The following is a 19,576-nucleotide window of genomic DNA, read 5'->3' as shown; positions in this document are numbered from 1 at the left end:
ACTCTGCACCCTTTCTGTTCCCTATTATTTTGGTCAGCCATGCCACATGGAGGGCTCCCCCTATTACTACATAACTCTGGCCTGAGGACCCTGTGCCTCTTAGTCATGACTGAGTTTGGATGCTAGCATTTCTCTCTGGCACTGAAAGCAGACTGTCTTCCTTTCCACTCCCCTCTGGGTATCTCTGAGAGACAGATAGTGCTCCTTACTACCAGACTGACTCAGCATATCTGGAGACCTGAGATTCTGCATATGGAGCAGGCTTCCAGGTGATGCTGAAGCTGCTGTCCCATGGACCACACTTGAAGAAGCAAATCTAAGCTCTTTTCCCTTTCCCAGAGTCTGCAGGTAAAGTTCTCAGTACTCCCTGGGAAGGCTGAGACCACAGAACTTAGGGAATCCCTGCATGTGTATAGTTGTGATCACTGCCTGTGTGCCTCAGTGGCATACAGCTCAAATGGGGTGTTCTACTATGTACTCCCAGCCACATGGGGAATAAATAGGCGTCCATACACTATGTACTTCGGTATAGTCAGGCCCATATACATACGCATGCTACATGTCCTCCCTATTCTCTATCCTGTGCTCAGCCAGACCTCCCTCATCTGCTAAATCACAGACAGATGACAGCCACAGGACCCAGGACATCTCAGCACACTACTAGCTGATCACTTACCCAGCAATGGCTTTCTTTCTAAAGTCTGGACTAAAGTATTGAGCCTTGAACTAGCCCTAGGATAGTGACACTGATATCCCAACATGGAAAGGGAAAAACAAGAGCACACTGTTCCCCTGTCCATTACCAGTGGGCTTTAATGCATCTATCTTCCACTGACCTTGTGCTGCACGCCAATGTGATGAAGGTGGGCTGAGCTATGAGAGCTGAGAGGCCCTTTGCCCTTAGAGTGTGGCTGGGAAAATAGGACTGATACAGTTAGCAAACATGCACTTCTGAAAATCAGGGAAGGAAAACAGACAGTAGGCTATAGCAGCTTGGCAAGGGTTTTAGAAGAATCAAAACTTAACAATGAATGAAGTGGAAGAGAAAGAAGAGGTGTTGATGAAAAGAGGTACATGGAAAGTACTGATAACCATGGCAGCAGCATATGTGCACTCCTGTAGGTGAGTGCAGAGTGAGGGATGATAGGGGTCAGTCCAGGCCCCTCGTCTCGGGAGGGGCCTGTGATGCTGCTGTGTTCACCCCCAAGAGAAGCACTTGGGGAATGCGCACTTTTCCTCCACAGGCTGTTGGGCAGTGAGGACTCTGTCAGGCCCCATTGCCTCTGTGAATGCCAGACATGGCAGCCTGGGGAGTGGGAGTCATGTTCTCTCATAAAGTTCATAGTCCCGTGAGCTCTCACTGCTTGTAAGCTTCCCCGTGGGAAGATGATGGCTGAGTGTCAAAACCCTCTAGGTCCATAAAAGCTCTGTAGTTCCCAGCCAGGTGGGAAGGCACTGTGGCAGAGGCCTGCATCTCTCTTGTGTGGGGAGAAGTTAATTTCCCTTGTCTCTGGGAAGCCAGAGCACAGAGAATGGACATTCAGGATGAAGCACACAAGGCTTTAAAAACGTAAATTTAAGTAAAAAATATTCTCAGATGTTGGCCCATAGAAGACACATGGTCACACTTTTCAATATTATATTTCAAATATGCTTTCTCCATATTTCTGCTCATATGTCTCATAGAAAGGTTTTCCTGGACAATAGTGAAGATGTTATTTTAAAACCACAGTGTGGTTCTATGTGTCTTCCACAATGAAACTTTCACTGATTCCTAGAATAGGCCAATTTCCCCTATTTTTACATATTCACAATAAACTATACAGGTCCTCTCCTCTGCAGCACATTGGGCAACTGTATTAAATAGTTTGTATGTTTATTGAAGGCGTATCTTCCTTCTTGACAGCAGGACTCAAGGGGCTCCACCTGTCTTGTTTATTGATACATTCCCCAGATTCAAATACAATACCTGATACATAATAAGCACCTAATCAAAAATTTAAATGAATGAATGGATAATTGAGTGAATTCAGTCTAATCACTTGATCCAGAAGAGTCTGGGACACTAGAATTGGAGCAAAATGCCTGTGAAGAGATATAGGACATTAGCATCAAGATTGGAACAAAGTGAAGGACCAACTCCCTCCTCAGACAGCTTTTAAATGTTTATTCAAACAAAGATATCTGGATGAGTGGCCTGAGCCACAGGACAGGGTCTGTGGATTCATGGAACATCAAGTCCATTCTCCTCTCCCTCATCGATGGCAGATATAAATACTTAAGTTCTCACAGAACACTTACTTGCTGAACATAAATATGACCTAAGATTATTTTCCAAAAGAGCACTTCCAGCAGTTACTGACCACTGATGAGATTACAAGATGTAAGAAACCTATTTATCATCCTGACTACAGGTGACAGGGATGGGCAGGCACAATTTGACAAAATGGGTATAGTCACACCATGAAATGACATTCTTAATATTCCTCTTTTTTTCAAATTTTCTTGTTAAAAATAGTGAAAAAAAAAAACCCCACACAGAATGATAACTTATATGTCATAATATCTACAGCTGATTTCATGCATTATCATTTTTCATGTTCTGTCTCATTGTCAACAGTTACAATTCCTTATCACCTGAGAGGTCAGTACATTACAAATTGATGATGGGGGACCCATACCATTTCTCCCATTCTGAGCCTCCTAAATGATGGTCAGCATGTCAACTGGAAAAAGTAAGATTCTCTGATGGAGAAAGCATGTACAGAAGAAGGGCCCCATAAAACTTTAGTGTCCTCTTTTAACCCATCTTTATAATATCTCTTCATCCCCTGGTCAGTCTTCTTGTTTCAATCTTTCAAAGCTGGCTCATATCCTCCCTAGTTCTCTATTCTGCATCTTTGCTAAGAGCAAGACCAAGGATCATCCACCATCAGCAAAGGCCTTATCTACTGTTCCACAGGACTAGTGTCAGTACACTGTCAGTATAAGTGAGATTCTTGTGTATTATAATTTTATATCTGTCTAAATGTTATCGCATCTACTCTTTCAACAAACCTGTCAAGTTGGTATTACTGTATCATTCCTTTCATATGAAGAAATGAGGTTCAGTGAGGATATGTAACTTGACTAAGGGCTCATAGCTTATAATATTATAGTTCTGTGGGTCTCAAATCTTGTCCCTTTGTTTCCAAATCGCATGCAGTATCCCATGCTTGTTTTCATTGATCATGATAACTTGTTCAGTAGGTACTACTGTAAAAAGAACAGAATATCCAGCTGCAGTTAAGGTAGAGCTCTAGACTGGGTCTAGGGCTTAGAGAAATGTTAAAGCCAGAGGGAAATATACAGATAGTGCATCTTATAATTGATGGCATCTTAGCTTCAATACATAGAGCTTACAGACATATTGTGTGTTAATTCGTATGTGTATGTATGTCTATTCTGCAACCCTAAAGAAAAATTGAGTTGCCGTCTGGACTGAACCAAAATTGCAGAGTTATCTCATGTTTGCTTCTCATGCCACCAACCAACTTGTCCCACCCTCACATCCAACATTTGGGGAGACTGGCAGCAAAATTGTGGCTATTAAGGACTTCCTGCAACTTGAATGCAGCAAAAGATTGCTGGGACAGATGGTGAGATGTACAGTACATTTGAGAAATGTACAGAAATATTTTTTCCATGTGTCACTTTGATTTTTCCCCCAAATGAATATCTTCAATTCAGTAGGCAATCTAACTTCCCTTTTAGATCTGCAACCATTGTACTTTATACCAAGAATGCTGAACTAAAACTCTGGAATTCAAATCCCTTCTTGCCTTAATCATTCTATTATTTCAATGCATCACAAATTTCTTTGTAGCTGAACCCAAGCTCTGAGGCATTTTTGAAATAGTTCTTTTAAAGCTGACATTTAAAAATCACCCCTAACTCAAATTAAAATGGTTTTGACATGGTGTTCTGAGAAGGCACAGTGCTTAATAGCAAACATTTCTCATGTATTAAGCAGGATTAGTAAGCCTAATTCTGAAAAGATGTCATAATAAGTATGCCACAATAGATGTTTTAAAATTTGGGCCAAATTTGCTTCAATTTTTCCCTTTTAATGTCTTGGAACATGAAGGAAAAGTTCCACTTCTGAAAATGAATAGAAATCTCTGATTACCAATTACAAAACAAGATGCAAAGAAAATGGGTGAGGTTCAGATTTATTATTCCTTTTTCCTAGTAGAAGTAAAATATATCAAAAGTAGTTTCTTCTGGATGGAATAGATTTTTTTTCCACTCTGCACAGGAAGTGTTCTTAAAATAGAATACAGAGAAGTTTACCTAGCTGAAAACCATGCATAATTCAGCGTAGAGAGTGAACCATAATCTCTTTACACTGTTTGGGTAAATGGTTTGTGCTCTGAAAACAGGAATTTTCCAGATAGCAGTGAAAAGTCAGATTGTATTTCTCTTCAATACAAGTATCTGCCACAACTGGAGGCTCTGGCAATCTATCCTATGGTCCCAAAGGGTCAGAGGGAAATGTCTGTCCTTAGATCTAGACAGGATGCAAATATAGCATTTATGTTGATGCTTTGAAAAGCATCTATGTTTAGATCTGAGCACATAGATAAATGGAATGGGCTTGTCCCTTTTAATGCTGGATGGATTTATGTGAAAACATATTGATCTCTTTCTTCTGTCAGTGGGAAATACCAAATAATCATTCATAAAGATTTTGACTTGTTTTGCATAAATACTTTTGAGATAGTAGAGCCTAGAGCTCAGGAACAATAACTTCAAATCCCTGGCTACTCCAATTTTTAACTATACAAACTTGGGGAGACGACTTAATTTCTTTGTGCCTTAGTTTCAACATCTGTAAAACAAAGATAAAAATAGTGGGAAAAAAAACAAGAATATTGGAAAAATCTATAAAACAATGGATTTCAGCTACAGTACAGCATAGTGATCTCTGTGAGAAGAGAAATAAATGAGGTAACCTCATGTCCCAGCTTACTGCTTGGCAAGATTTTCCAGGCTTCATCATAGGGAAAGAGTATCCAGAGAGAGTTCAGCAGTTTCCCTGAGTTAAGAAGTCAGATTCAGAAGTTTAAGAAGATCAACACAGCTAGAATCTGTGTGCAGGAGTATCAGAAAAGAAGGGGATGCAGAGAGAGAGAAAGAGATATAGAGAGACAGAGAGGGAAGAAGAACATAATTTGGAGATAGAGAATTTCCTTCAAGTCTTTTTTTTTTTTTAAGATTTTATTTATTTATTTGACAGAGAGAGTCACAGAGAGAGAAGGAACACAGCAGGTGGAGCAGGAGAGGGAGAACAGGCTTCCCACTAAGGAGGGAGCCTGATGTGGGACTTGATCCCAGGACCCTGGGATCATGACCTGAGGTAAAGGCAGACACTTAACTGACTGAGCCAACCAGCCACCCTCCTTCAAGTCTTTGACTAAGTACTAAACAGAGCATGCATGAGAAAATCACCAGAACTTTCAGAACTACTGAAAGGAGCAGAAAGTATAATTCCTGGAACTCATACAGTGCTAGGAATAATTTGCATTCCCACCATCCAGGGAGGAAAACCTCCGTACATAAGGCATGGAGTATTGCTGCAGTTGTGGGACAAATTATCCCTAGACAAACAGCTGATCTGGTCAATCTAACAATACTTAAAAGCAAGTCTTGAAAATCCTGAACTGATTCCAAGTAACTTAACTCAGTTACAAAATGAAGTCTTGAATATTTAAAGGTATAATTTAAAAAACCCTGCAACTCAATATAAAGTTCACAATGTCCATAAACCAATAAAAATTTACCAGGCATGCAAAGAAACAGGAAAACATATGAGGAGAAAAAACATTTGATAGAAACAAACTCAGAAGTGACACAGATAATAGAATTAGTAGATAAGGGATTTAAGACAACTATTATATCTATTTTATATGTTCAAAAAATAAAATAGGGGCACCTGGGTGGCTCAGTGGGTTAAAGCCTCTGCCCTTGGCTCAGGTCATGATCCCAGGGTCCAGGGATCGAGCCCCGCATTGGGCTCTCTGCTCAGCAGGGAGCCTGCTTCCCTTCCTCTCTCTCTGCCTGCCTCTCTGCCAGCTTGTAATCTCTGCCTATCAAATAAATAAATAAAATCTTAAAAAAAAATAAAGCATGGGCAGATAAGGAAAAATGGAAAATATGAGATAAATAGACAGATAGATAAATAGATAATAGAGACAGATGGATATTAAGTTATTTTATATCTATCACAGAACTTCCAGAAATGAATAAAAATAATACATGGAGTACTGGGTGTGGTACATAAACAATGAATCTTGGAACACTGAAAAGATAAAATAAAATAAAATAAATTTGAAAAACTAAAAAAATAAATAAATTTCTACTCAAACAGATGACTTTTGCACCCAGCAACACTTAAGTTCTCCTCTACCACTACCCTTCTTTGGAGGTTACATGGTGAACCTGCAAAGACTTCAGGGAAAGAAGAGAGTACCAAATGCTGGTGTGCAACTGTCAGGGCCCTTCATCTGTCCCTAAGAAGCCAATAACTGGAAGCAACAATGCACATTAATCAGTCCATGTGCACAGCTATGTGCAAAGAGTCATGTGATGGGTTAAAAGCATGGAGGACAAAATGAATATATTTTGAACCTACTATGTGCAAGAGACATTTATTACATTATGTTAATCCTTGCAACAACATGGAGGGGTAAATATTATTATTCCTACTTTGTATTTGAGGAATTGAGGTTAGAGAGGCTGAGTGAGTCATAGGGCTAAATAAAAACTGAGGAGAGTAGTTTCACATACAGGCAAGTTGTCTCCTGATGTTGCATAAGCTCAGGAAGGTTGAGAGCACTGCTGGTGATGGCCACAGTCATAGGAGGCTTTCTGCAGGAAGTGGTGAGCTTATGAGGCTTTGAGATGGGTAGAAAGGAGAGATGAAAGAATGCAAGCTTAGGGGAACTGCATTAATAGAGCAAAAGAGGTAGACTGAGAAGACTGAATGACATTAGAGTGGATGAAATGAATGGAATGCTGTTATGATCTTCTCATGTGGGCACTGAGATGGATAAAAGATTTTATGTAAAGGAATAGTATGGAGAAAAGGAGTTTTAGGCATCTAGCTACTCCTAGACATCTAGGAATTTGTGCAGAGGAACACACATGTCTAGGAGGTCTTCTTGGAATTTCTTACCATTGTACTAAGTACACAGCTGAATACTACTATAACAGCTGGCATTTATTAAGCATTTTCAATAAACCAAACATTGTGATAAGAGCTTTCCATATCCCATCTGTTCTCCACCATAACTTTGGTATGTGAATGTCACTTTCATTGAGCACATTTTAGAGGAGGAAACTGAGACCCAGAGGGTCAAGTACCTTACTTATTTAAGTACACACCATTGGTGAGTAGAAAGCCAGATTTAGACAGTGAGATTCCAGAGTCTTTGCTCTACTGCCTCACTGCTGAAAATGTGATCCACAGAGCAGCAGTGTGGGACTCACCTGGGAGAAGTAGTATTTGTATTTGAAGATCTTTTCCTTAACGAATATGAAAGCACTTAGAAAACCATAAAGCATTATCAAAGCGAAGGCATTAGAAATGCCTTTCAGCAATGGAAATTGGATTTAAGACTGGGACCCTTTCTTGGATTATGTCTTGCATATTTGAATCTCAGCACAGAACTGAATGCGCCCAGATGCTCTTGAGCAAAGCTCTAGAGCAGGTGTTGTCAAACCTCTTATACAAAGGACCAGGAAGTAAATATTTTAGGCTTTGTAGGCCATATGGTCTCTGTCATGATTACTCAACTCTGACTACAGCATTAAAGCAGCCATAAAGAACACATAAATTAATAAGTGTGACTGTGTTCTAATAAAACTTTATTTATAAAAATAAGTGGTGAGCCAAATTTGGCCCTCAGGCTATGTTTTTCCATCCCAATTCCACAGCACCAGATATTCCCTCTCAAAGAGGGGTTGTGGAAGGGAAGGCATGAAAATATGCTTCACTCTGAATGGACATTCTAGTCGTCACCTGGAGGCAGGACATTCTAATGAATGCAAAATGGTTTGGATTTCAAAGGCCTGGAATGAACATAAGAAGTACTAGAAGTGTGAAGAAGAGTAACAGATCACTTATAGCTGGGAAAACTTTTTCTCCTTCATGTCAAACTCTTATTAGATGGGCTCTGTAGAATACAAAGGAAGGTTAACTAGCATCCATCAATTCTGTTTTGTTTGTTCATCCTTACTGAATGACTATTATATGCCAGGTAGTATAAATAAATACAGGATAAAGTAAGCAATGTATTTGTTTTCAAAAAGGAAACCCATTGGGGAAGGAAGATGTAAATAAGCAGCCCAAGCCAATGTGGTGTGTTAAAAAGGAGAAAACCAAGGAGCACCATATATAACCATAGGAGGAGGAGGGCACCATAGATAACCAGGGAAGAGAATTAGAAGCAGCTATAAAGGAGAAGGTAAGCCTTTGTTGACACTTGAAGGCTTGGAGGATGCAAAGCCAACTGGGTGAAGAGGGGACAGCGTAAAAATGTGCAAAGGCTACAGGTGGGAAGGGGCATGGGAGCTTAAAGCAATGTGATTGCAGAATCAGAGATTTTGAGTCTGAGAAGGAAATGCAGGTAAATGGGGTATGAGAGAATCTGGGACCAGATTGTCAAAAACCTTTTTAGCCTCTAAAGAAGGTGGGGGGCAATTCTTAGGGAAATTCTCTTGTTGGTAAAGTAAGAATAATCAGATCTAGCCATAAGTGGTAGGAAGCATCACAGGAGACCCTCCATATGCCATCCTTGACAAGGAATATTATGTCATTCTCCCTGATCTTCCTTCCCTCCTCCTAGGAGCCCTTTCCCTTCCACCTCATGGTTTCCCTCTTCTGCCCATCTCTCCCCAAGAATCCCTACTTGGCCTCTACTCTTCTTACTCTATGCACTCTTTCTGTGTGCTCTCATCTCTGCCATGGCTTTGATCACAGTTCCTACAGACTAATGTTCCAAACCCTTACCTCTTGCCCTGATCTCTCCCGTATGTTCCATTCTTAATATCTTTACTAGTCTGGTTTACAGACACTAAAAGTCAGCAAGTTCAAAGCTGAACTCATCACCTTTCTTCTAAACCTGACCCTCTTCTGTGTTGAATATTGCAATGAATGGCAACAGTGCCCACCTAGTTACTCAGCCTGAAACTTGGCTATTCTCTTGAACTCTCACCACTGTCATTTCAGCATTTGCCAAGCTTTATCAGATCTACCTTATAATTCTTTCTAATAATACCCCTTTCTATCTGACCCCTGTTACTAGCTTAGTTCAGGACACCAGATCTATCTTGGGTGACTTCCAGAGTGTCCTGACACTGACCTCTCCTCTATATTGCCACCCCCTTGGTCCATTCTTTACTGAAACCTTAGTAACATGTTTCTAGATTTTTAAAAGAGAAATCCAGACATTATTTCTCCTTGGGTTAAAAGGCTTCAGTGTACTCCCATTGCCCTAAGAATCAGCTCCCCTCCTTCAGAGGCCAAAAGGTTTTTGACAATCTGGGGAAAAGCAAGTTGACTAGGTTTGCAGTACCAATAGGTTTGGGAGGCAGGATTGAATGAATTATACACATGTGAGATATTTTTATTTATTTATTATCTATTTATTTTTAAGCCTATGCACTTTTAATCCACACATTTCAATAATAAAATGAACATTTATTTAGTATGTACTGTATTCTATACACTGTTATAAACATTTTAAATTTATTTATTTATTTAGCTCTCACAATGATTCAGTGATATCCAGTACCAATAATCTAGTACCATTATTATCCTCATTTAAAAAAAAAAAAAAACTTGCCCAAGATTACATGACTAGAAATGACAGAGCTGGATATTAAACATAAGAAATTTGTGTTCCTAACCACTGCACTATACAACTTGAATTTGAATTTGAAACCTTTGAAACCTTTTCTTCAGTAGAGGCTAGTAAAGTGACTATCATGTAACAGGCATTATGTTCCACGTCGTGATTCAAAAATGCATTAAAACAATATGGTTCCTAACCAAATGGATCTTACAGCTCAATACCTCCTCAGTCTTATCTAGAAAAGACACACAACAGAGAGACAAAAGTTTGGTGACAGAATGTGCAGGCAACTTGAATTGGGGACCAGTTAAGAGAAACACAGCTCTTAGTGAACACCTTGGGGTGCACTACTGTTCTAGACCTGAGATGAGCTCTAACAGGCAAACTAGTTTAAGGGCATAGTCCTGCATATTTCAGGCTTGCCTTGACCTGAATTTGTCACCCCTTGTGTTTTCCTGTGAAAGCTATTTTTGCGATGGTTAATTTGCTGCTCCTTAGACAGTATGCATCTTTTTTAAATCAGAGAGCTTTTCTTTTTTTTTCTCCTTTTTGTGATGGGAGTAGACTGAGACATTTAAAACTTAGAGGGTTGAGGTTTATGAAATTGTAGAGTTCATCCAGCACTGGATGATAGGAAGGATACTGATAACTCTGGAGCCAGGAAAGAGAAACAGTATGTCTACTTCAGGTAGGAAGGACTCTTGGGTGACATCATGACATAGTGGGAGCTTCCTAAAAGAAAAATGGTAAGATCCTATCGGTCCCCTTTATCTCTTGATAATATCTCCCTTCCTAATGCTTACTAGGGGTTTTGATTGCTATGGAAATGAGGAAGGTCAGAATTAGGAGGGATGTACATTAGATGATTCATCATGGAGAAATAGTTGACTTATAAAATAAAAGAGAATTATTCTCCTGTTTAAAAGCCAAGGGTAAGCTATTTCATTGCCTTCAGGGATTGCCAGGTTGACTTGCCAATGAAGTTTCCTGAGACCCTATAAGGTTCTTTGTCCTCACAGTATTATCTGAGATTTCTAGGGAGTCTACAATATTCTGAGGGTGGTTTGGGAAGGATTCATTCTATAGATACCAGCTTGGTGTCATACGTAGGGTTTACATGACATTTAAAGGTGGTTCTAAAATGGCTGTATTTACTGTTTGAGGTATCCTTTGGGGACCAGACTGGTTCTACTTATTGAAGATATTGTAGGTAGGTCTAAAATACCTGCTTTTTGACCTATTCTTTTGCACTTAGGCTAGCTGCCTGTTTGACCACACTATACTACCATGTGGAGGCTTTTCAACAAATGTATTTGTCTCATGTCTCTGCTGTCAGGATACTGTTGTATACATCAAAAATCAATGAAAAAGTACCTCCTTATACTGCTAACTGAGGCCTGATAGTCCATCAGTGCTCCTTCCATCTATCTACCCATTCTGGTCATGCAAGAAACACTGGCTAAGCATTTACCTTACCAAGTCTTATGTTGCGGGCAAGGGGATGAATCAGACACACCTTCAAACTGCTAAGACTATTAGAGAAGACAGAGAGGAAAGCAATAATTTCAATACAGTATGATATAATATAATGATTGTATCTCAAAAACAAAACAAAAATAGATTGAGCTCCCAACTCATATTCTATTCAGAGAGATCATCTCAATTATGAGAGAGAAAGAGCACTGTGAGAAAAGTAGCCAGGTGAAGCCTCTGTCTATGTCTCTACAGGGTAGAAAGGAATCCTTTATTATTAGAACTTTACATTTCATAGAGCAGGAGCTTGATTTGACTTTGTAAGAAAAGATCATACAGGGGAAAGGCTGGAAAGCTGAATCTCAAGGAGTCCTGAGGGAATTTGTGAAAGTGAGAGTGCATACAATATTTTGAGGCTACCAGAGTAAGCATGACAGCTTCCCCACTTCCTCCTTCACTTACTTGGGTATTTACTTTCTTATTCATATGGACAAATTTTAGCTTTTCTGAATAACCACATGAGGAGCATAAATATGATTTTTGCTTTGTCAAGGAAAGAAATTCAGGATGCTAGAGAGCAAGATCATGGAACAGAAATCCTCAGATCATCCTTCTCTCATGAAGATACTGATCCAACAACACACAAACCAATTCCCATTGTGAGAAAACCAGAAACCAGTTACAAGGATATTATACCCCAAATGAATGCAAAACCAGCTGTTATAACTATAAGATGTTCTATGTATGTTCCATTGTAATCGCAAAGGGAATATCTATGGAAGATATGGAAGTGCAAAAGAAAATTAGAAAGGAATCAAAGCATATCCTTACCAAAAAAATAAAAATAATGTAAGACAGACAGAAAGTAATGAACAAATGTCAACAGTAAGTCCTTCCCTATCAGCAGTTACTTTAAATGTAAATGGTTTAAACTCCCTAACCAAAAGACATGGAATGGCTGAATAGGTGAAAGAAAGGAAGGAAAGAGGAAAGGAAAGGAAAGGAAAGGAAAGGAAAGCAAGAAAAAAGGAAAAAAGGAAGGAAGGAAGTGAAAACCAAGATCCAACTATATGCTGTCTACAAGAATCTAACTTTAGATGTTAGAACTAGTATAGGTGAAAAATGAAAGGATGGAAAAATATATTCCATGCAAACATCATCCAAAAGAGAGCAGGGATGGTCATGCTTATGTCAGGTAATATAAATTTTAAGTCAAAACTGTCACAGGAGATAAAGAAAAACATTATATAACAATAAAAGGGGAAATTCATCAGGAAGGTACAATAATTATAAATATATACAAACCCAACAGCAATGTACCCAAATAGATGATGCAAACATTCACAGAACTGAAGGAAGAAACAGCAGTACTAGAACAGAAGACTTCAATACTCTGCTTTCAATAATGGATAGAACATCCAGAGAGAAGATCAATAAACAATGGACTTGAAGAATACTATAGACCAAACAAATCTGACATACCACCAAACAGCAGCAGAATGCATATTCTTCAAGTGCACACAGAACATTCTCTAGGATAGATCATGTGCTAGATCACAAGAAAGTCTTAAATTTAAGAGAACTGAAACATCAATTATGTTTTCTGAAACCAAAAACATAAGTTAGAAATAAATAGAGGAAGACTGTAAAATTCAAAAATATGTGGAAATTAAATAACACACACTTGAACAACCAATGGGTCAAAGAAGAAATCAAAAGGAAAATTAGAGAACATCCTGAAACAAATGAAAATAAAAACACAACATATGAAAACTTACAGGATGCAGCAAAAGCAATATTAACAGTCAAGTCTGTAATGGTAAGCACTTACATCAAATAAGGAGAAAGATCTCAAATAAACAACATAAATTTGAACTTCAGTGAACTAGAAAAAGAAGAGAAAGAAACTAAGTTCATGGTTAGGATAAGGAAAGAAATAATATTAAAAATAGAGCTACCCTATGACCCAGCAATTGCACTACTGGGTATTTACCCCAAAGATACAGATGTAGTGAAAAGAAGGGCCATATGCACCCCAATGTTCAAAGAAGCAATGTCCACAATAGCCAAACTGCAGAAGGAGCCAAGATGCCCTTCAACAGACAAATGGATAAAGAAAATGTGGTCCATGCGTACAATGGAATATTACTCAACCATCAGAAAGCATGAATACTCAGCTTTTGCATCAACATGGATGGAACTGGAGGAGATTATGCTAAGTGAAATAAATCAAGCATAGAAAGACAATTATCATATAGTTTCACTTATATATAGAACATAAGGAATTGCATGGAGTACATTAGGAGAAGGAAGGGAAAAATGAAGAGGGGGGGAACCGGAGGGGGAAATGAACCATGAGGGACTGTGGAATCCTGAAAAACAAATCGAATTTTAGAGGGGAAAGGAGTCGGGGGTTGGGTTAGCCTGGTGATGGGTACTAAGGAGGGCATGTATTGCATGGAGCACTGGGCATTATATGCAAACAGTGAATTATGAAACACTACATCAAAAACTAATGATGTTTTGTATGGTGACTAACATAATAAAATTTGAAAAATAGGTAAAAGGACTAGAATAGACATTCTTCAAAGAAGACAAATGATCAACAAGTATATGAAAATTTGTTCAATATCACTACTCATAAGAGAAAGTAAAACCACCATGATTTATCAGTTTATGCCTGTTAGGATAGCAACTATCAAAAAAATAAAAAATTTAAAAAAAGAGTAAAACAGAAGATAACAAATGTTGGAAAGGAGGTGGAGAAACCAGAACACTGTGTAGTATTGTTGGTCCATTGTGATCTCCAGGATTGTATGGTTGGGTCCTGTCCTATATCTGTTCTCTGTTGGGGCTACTGCTTACATTTCCAGTATATTTTTTCCAACAGCTTATTATGAAAATTTTGAAGCATGGAAAAGAGGTGAAAGAATTGTACAATGAATATCCACATCAATATATACAATACCCAATTATAAAATGAACCCAGTTTATCATGTATCTAAATATATATCTAGTCATAATATCTAATTTTTCAATATGCTTTTTAAATTACATTTTTTATTTTGAGATAATTATAGACTCACATGCAGCTATAAGAAATCATGCAGAGAAAGCCTAGTACAGTTTGCTAGGTTTATCCCAGTAATAATATCTTGCAAAGCTATAGTACAACATCACAACCAAAATATTGCTGTGGATGCAGTCAAAATACAGATTCTGTCACCACAAGGATCCTCCACCTTATCCTTTTATACCCACACCAACTATCCTCCTTTTAACCTCTCCTTACCCCTGCCAACCACTGAGCTGTTCTCCATTTCAATAATTTTATATTTCAAAAATGTTACATGAATGGAATGATGCACTTGTAGCCTTTCGGGATTGGCTTTTTTCACTCAGCGTCATTCTCTGGTGATTCAGGTTGTTGTGTGTATCAACAGTTCATACCCAATGTGTTTTCAAAGGCACTTTCACACCTCGGGGAAGTTCCTCATGAGCTTGTGTCAGCATCACTCAAAAAAATCCCCAGCAATGTTAGAGAAGGAAATACACTCTTTGGAGTCTTTTCTTTTTTTTTTTCTTTTTTTTTTTTTAAATTTTTTATTTTTTATAAACATATATTTTTATCCCCAGGGGTACAGGTCTGTGAATCACCAGGTTTACACACTTCACAGCACTCTTTTCTTTTTTAAAAAGAACACCAACTTACGGACGTTTTGGCATTTTGCAGTATTGGCCACAAACATTTTGAAAAGTTTCCAATGTGAATTTTGTAAGTGTGAATTTGGGAAGGGAATAAAAATGTCAGTGGCCATATTCATCTTGCATAAAATATTTGAACTTTATGCTGCACTAAAACAATAAATTGTCTCTGTAATAAGACATGGGCAATTAAACAAGCAAGAGAAACAATTCATGTAGCTTGAGTGGAATGGAAGCCTTGCAATTGAAGTAATGTAATCATACCCCAGGAGCCCAAGGAGGGGGTGTATGCCCGGGAGAGGTGACTGGTTTATGCTTCTTTATATAATGGATAAGGGAAGTGTAATTTAATTTGCAAACAGCAATCTTTAGAAATCAATTAGGAGTTTATTCCAAAGAGGGAAAACACCAGTTAGAGATTTATGGACTTCTCCATAGAGGAGGGAAATTTAGCATTTAAGCACTCATGCCCTGCCTTCCTCACCTCTGCAGAAGTGACTCCCAGAGTGGAAGGAATGTGGGGACCCACAAGGAAAGGAGTCCCATGCAGGGGCTGCAATAGAGAGCTCTGTAGTGGGGGATGTGAGCCCTCCAGAGCTGGGAGGCTGCTGACTAGGATGGCTGGGCTGGTTGGTGCTCCTTCAGGAGTTGATACTGAATCCAACACAGGCAAATCCACATGGGACAGACCACAATGGCTGGGCAGCACTGGCTAGTAGAAAGAGCATTACATCTCTGAGAGAAGGGAAGGGAAGAGAAGGGAAGCCATTGCTTGGCTGTTTGGTGGAAATACAGACCCTGGTACTTCTCACTATAGTGTGTACTTGCTTGCTTGTACTTGCAGGAATGGGTTTGGGACAGGGATGGGATGAAGTCCTTGTAAGTGATCAAGTTATCATGAAGGCTTCCACACAAGAAATTAGGAGTATTTATTTTAACACAGCAGACAGGTCCAGGAGAGAGCATCTCAACTTCTCGATATTCACAGCATGTGTATGAGACACTTCTACCCAGCACTATGGCAGACAGGAAGGAAATAAACCCATCTAGGAAAGCAGATGTTGATATGGTAGAAAGCCAGGTGCAAAAAGGCATCTTGAAGATCCCTTTTTGGAAAAAAGAAGTGAATCTCTCAGAAAGTTCACCCTACTCTTCAAGGGTCTCATTCAGCTTTGCCCAAGTTCCAGCACAGGCTCCACAACCATAAGAGGCTAGCCTAGGTACTGGGAGCAGAATGCTTTGCACAGCGCCCCTCAAGCTCAACATAGTCAGGCATGACCCTGCCTTACGGAAAAGCAGTCTCTGGTTTTTTTTTTTTGGTTTTTTTTTGTTTTTGTTTTTTTGTTTTTTGTTTTTGTTTTTGTTTTTTAATGGATAAGGGATTGTTCAGATGCCTGAGCAGCATAAATGAATTAAATGATTGTTATGATTAAGGATTGTGCTGTAAGCACACTCTAACTGCTAACTACTGCTTCATCCTGTTGATTTCTCCATATGCCTTGTGTTTGACAAAAGATGGAGACTTGCTGCGAGCTCTGGGTAAGACATCAGCTCTGGCACAGGCAGACAAGGCCTCTGGGTGAGTAGGACATTTCTTAGCCAACACGACTCCAGCTCAGCATAGGACAGTGGTTAAGAAGGCAGATATTCAAGCCAGATTGCCTGGGTCTGATTCTTAACTCTGCCATTTACTGAGTGTGTCTGCTTTTAGCAAGTTATTTTACTTCTTTGGGCCTGAGATTTCCCATCTCTGAAGTAGGAACAAAAATGATAGCATCTACCTCTTAAGATTATGGCAAGAACTAAGAGAGAACAGCTGTAAGGTTGGCGTCACCTGCCAATCTGGTTATTCCACGTGTATATTTCCTTAACCAAAATTTTTGAGGCCAACTGAGTTGCAGAACTCAGGCTTTGTTAGCATTTAGGAAGGTAACATGGCACACACCGTTTATATTATGCGTCATTCCACACAGGATTAAGGGCAATGCCTCCCTATCAAACATGCTAATATTTATGTAGCTAAATATAGAAACATTCATACTGAGTGAGATAAATAAATATGATAAATACCTATCATTTTAGTCAAATGATTTACCCAGTGAGTTTTGACATCAAACTTACGAAAAGACTTTCAGGTTTCAGAGATTTTTAAAATTTTGGGTAAGGGTGTTTTGACCTGACTGGTACCCTTGCAATGGTTTGCTGTGTCAACACTGGAATGGATGCCGTCACTACTCAGCTCCCTCAGCCTTGTTCCTGACTCACTGTGGAGTTCTGTTCCAGCAACAGAAGTTTCCTGCTTAGACCCTGTCCATGAACTGCCAGGGAGCCTCTGGGCTGAGCCTGGGAATGGTGGGTGGTCTGCAGTGGTCAGGGCCTCCAGCTATGTCAGGGGCCTGGTGCCCAGTGGCTAACACCCAGGGCCTGGCCAGGTCTACTTGCTGGTTTCTGATCCTGTGTTCACAGTGCCACGTCCCACTCCTAGCCTGGACTCCTGATAGATCCCGGTTTAGAGCTGGTCTCCTGGATAGTGCTCCTTCTTTAAGTGATGTGGGCAGCCTGATGTAGTCATGGGCCAATATGGGAAACAGTGAAAAATGGGTCAAAAAGCACCTTCTCTCTTGAGGTTCTGAAGTTCACAGACTCACCAGCAACTGAATGAGGGCTGCGTGGGATTCAAATTTATCCACTCATTCACTTACTCACAGTAAACATTTACTGTGGTCCTACTCTGTGCCAGGCCCCACACCAGGCCATGCATGCCCAGGAGTCCACAGAGTCACAAAGATATACAGCTAACAGTGAGAGAGTATTTGGAAATTGGGCCAAGCACTGTGCTCTGCACTTGACCAGATTGGCAGACTGGAGTCCTCCTTCCTTCCCATCCTGGGTCACTGGAGTCTGACCCTCTAAGTCTGGTCCTAGAGTTCTAGCACTTAAAGTCTGAGAAATAATCCCCATGAGATTCTCCATGCTCTATGAAAAGAGCATTTATCCTCAGTCCGTAAGAGCATTAAGCTAGGTGCTAGCTCTAAAGCTAGCCAGAATGGAAGCAGCAGCTCACCAGTCAACAGCTGCTCCCCCAAACTACATGAAGGCACCACCAAGGTGTGGTAGTTTTTGCCGTGGGAGACTGGCTGGACCATCCATGCCATGTTCAGGACCACTTACTTAGTAATCCTCTTGCCTAGGGAGGCCTGGGGTCATTGAGCCAGGATTTGTGGTGAATAGAGGCAGGAAGGCAGGCTTCTGTCCTGGGCTGCTCTGTGAATATCGGTGCTTGGTGCCCACTCAGTGATTTGTCATCTCCTTCTGAGCACAGTCCTGTCTTTCCAGACATTTTCTGATTTCTAAGTTCTGAGAAGGAAGAAGAACAGGGGCAAATCCATGGAGGACACTGAAGACCTCAAAATTTTGTGATTAAAATGACCACAAGAATGGCCTCATTTTGGAGCCCAGCCCTGTATGAGACATTCTCTGATGCCATTCCATTTATTCTATACTTCTCAACTTTATGCTATTTTTCCATATTATACATCAGGAAAATGAGAAATAGGGCGTTAAAGTACTGAATGTTGTGGCCTAGGCTATGGGCTAGATCTATCAAAAGTCCAAGCTTTGGCAATGAAAGATAGAAACGTACCCCTATACTCTGGGCCCCACACTACTGAAGGCGATACATACTGTTGAGAGCCTAGAGATATAAGAGGTATTTTACTAATAAAGTGCTTCCCAAGCCAGAAGCACAAATCTGGCTGAGGGCTTTTCTCATGAAAAGAAAGAATCAGCCTGAAGACATAGCCCTGCCCATTCAAGAAACAACCAGGGAAGAGGGGGTGCCCCTCCATGTTCTGTCCAGGGCCTGTGGATGGTTAGCTCTTGGAGTGAAGATGGACATGACAGAATTTCAAAATGAATAAAAACATTAAAATTGTGAGTTACCTAACTTTTTCTCCTAACCCTGGTCTTGGATATGCAGTGGTCTAGCTATATTCTTGCCTTTATGCCTTGCTGGTCTTCTGGTTTTCACACCAGCCTTGGTGTATTTAGATAACATGTGAGATAGTCTCTTGGTGTTGGATCAGCTCTGGGGTACAGATAAATTATAGTTTTGGGAGCTGCATGCCAGGGTCCCAATCATGGCCACCCTGTGAGCCTGCTAGGTCTTCTGATGGAATTGAAATGAGACCCTCCAGGGCTCCAAATTTAGCCTGTCCTCCTGCCTCCTAGAATTCTGTGTCTTAAGCATTTGCCCCACATTCTGATGAGACATTCATCCTGCAGAAATACCTGAGGAGCATGTGAAGTGATAATTGAAAATTAAAGTCATGGGGAAAGACTTGAGGACAGCAATCACAAGTTTAAATTTATTATCCTCCTGAGTATCTGTCATGTTTCCATTCCATAAGAGCTCTCAAATAATATTATTAATTCATTCTTTGAATAATATAAAACATTTTTTTTCAGCAAGTGGTAAAGGTCCAGCCACTACAGAGGTATAA

The 19,576-nt window shown here is 39.9% G+C and overlaps 1 protein-coding gene across 1 annotated transcript in view; it reads right to left on the bottom strand.

The window, feature by feature from the left end:
• CLSTN2 (calsyntenin 2) overlaps positions 1-19,576 on the bottom strand; it is a 602,866-nt gene that overhangs the window by 297,538 nt on the left and 285,752 nt on the right. The window lies entirely within an intron of this gene.

This window comes from Mustela nigripes, chromosome 2 (genome assembly GCF_022355385.1).
Source record: "Mustela nigripes isolate SB6536 chromosome 2, MUSNIG.SB6536, whole genome shotgun sequence".
NCBI classification, from domain to species: Eukaryota; Metazoa; Chordata; class Mammalia; order Carnivora; family Mustelidae; genus Mustela; species Mustela nigripes.
The sequence above is the reverse complement of the archived record's forward strand: the minus strand, read 5'-3'. Positions and strand labels throughout refer to the sequence as shown.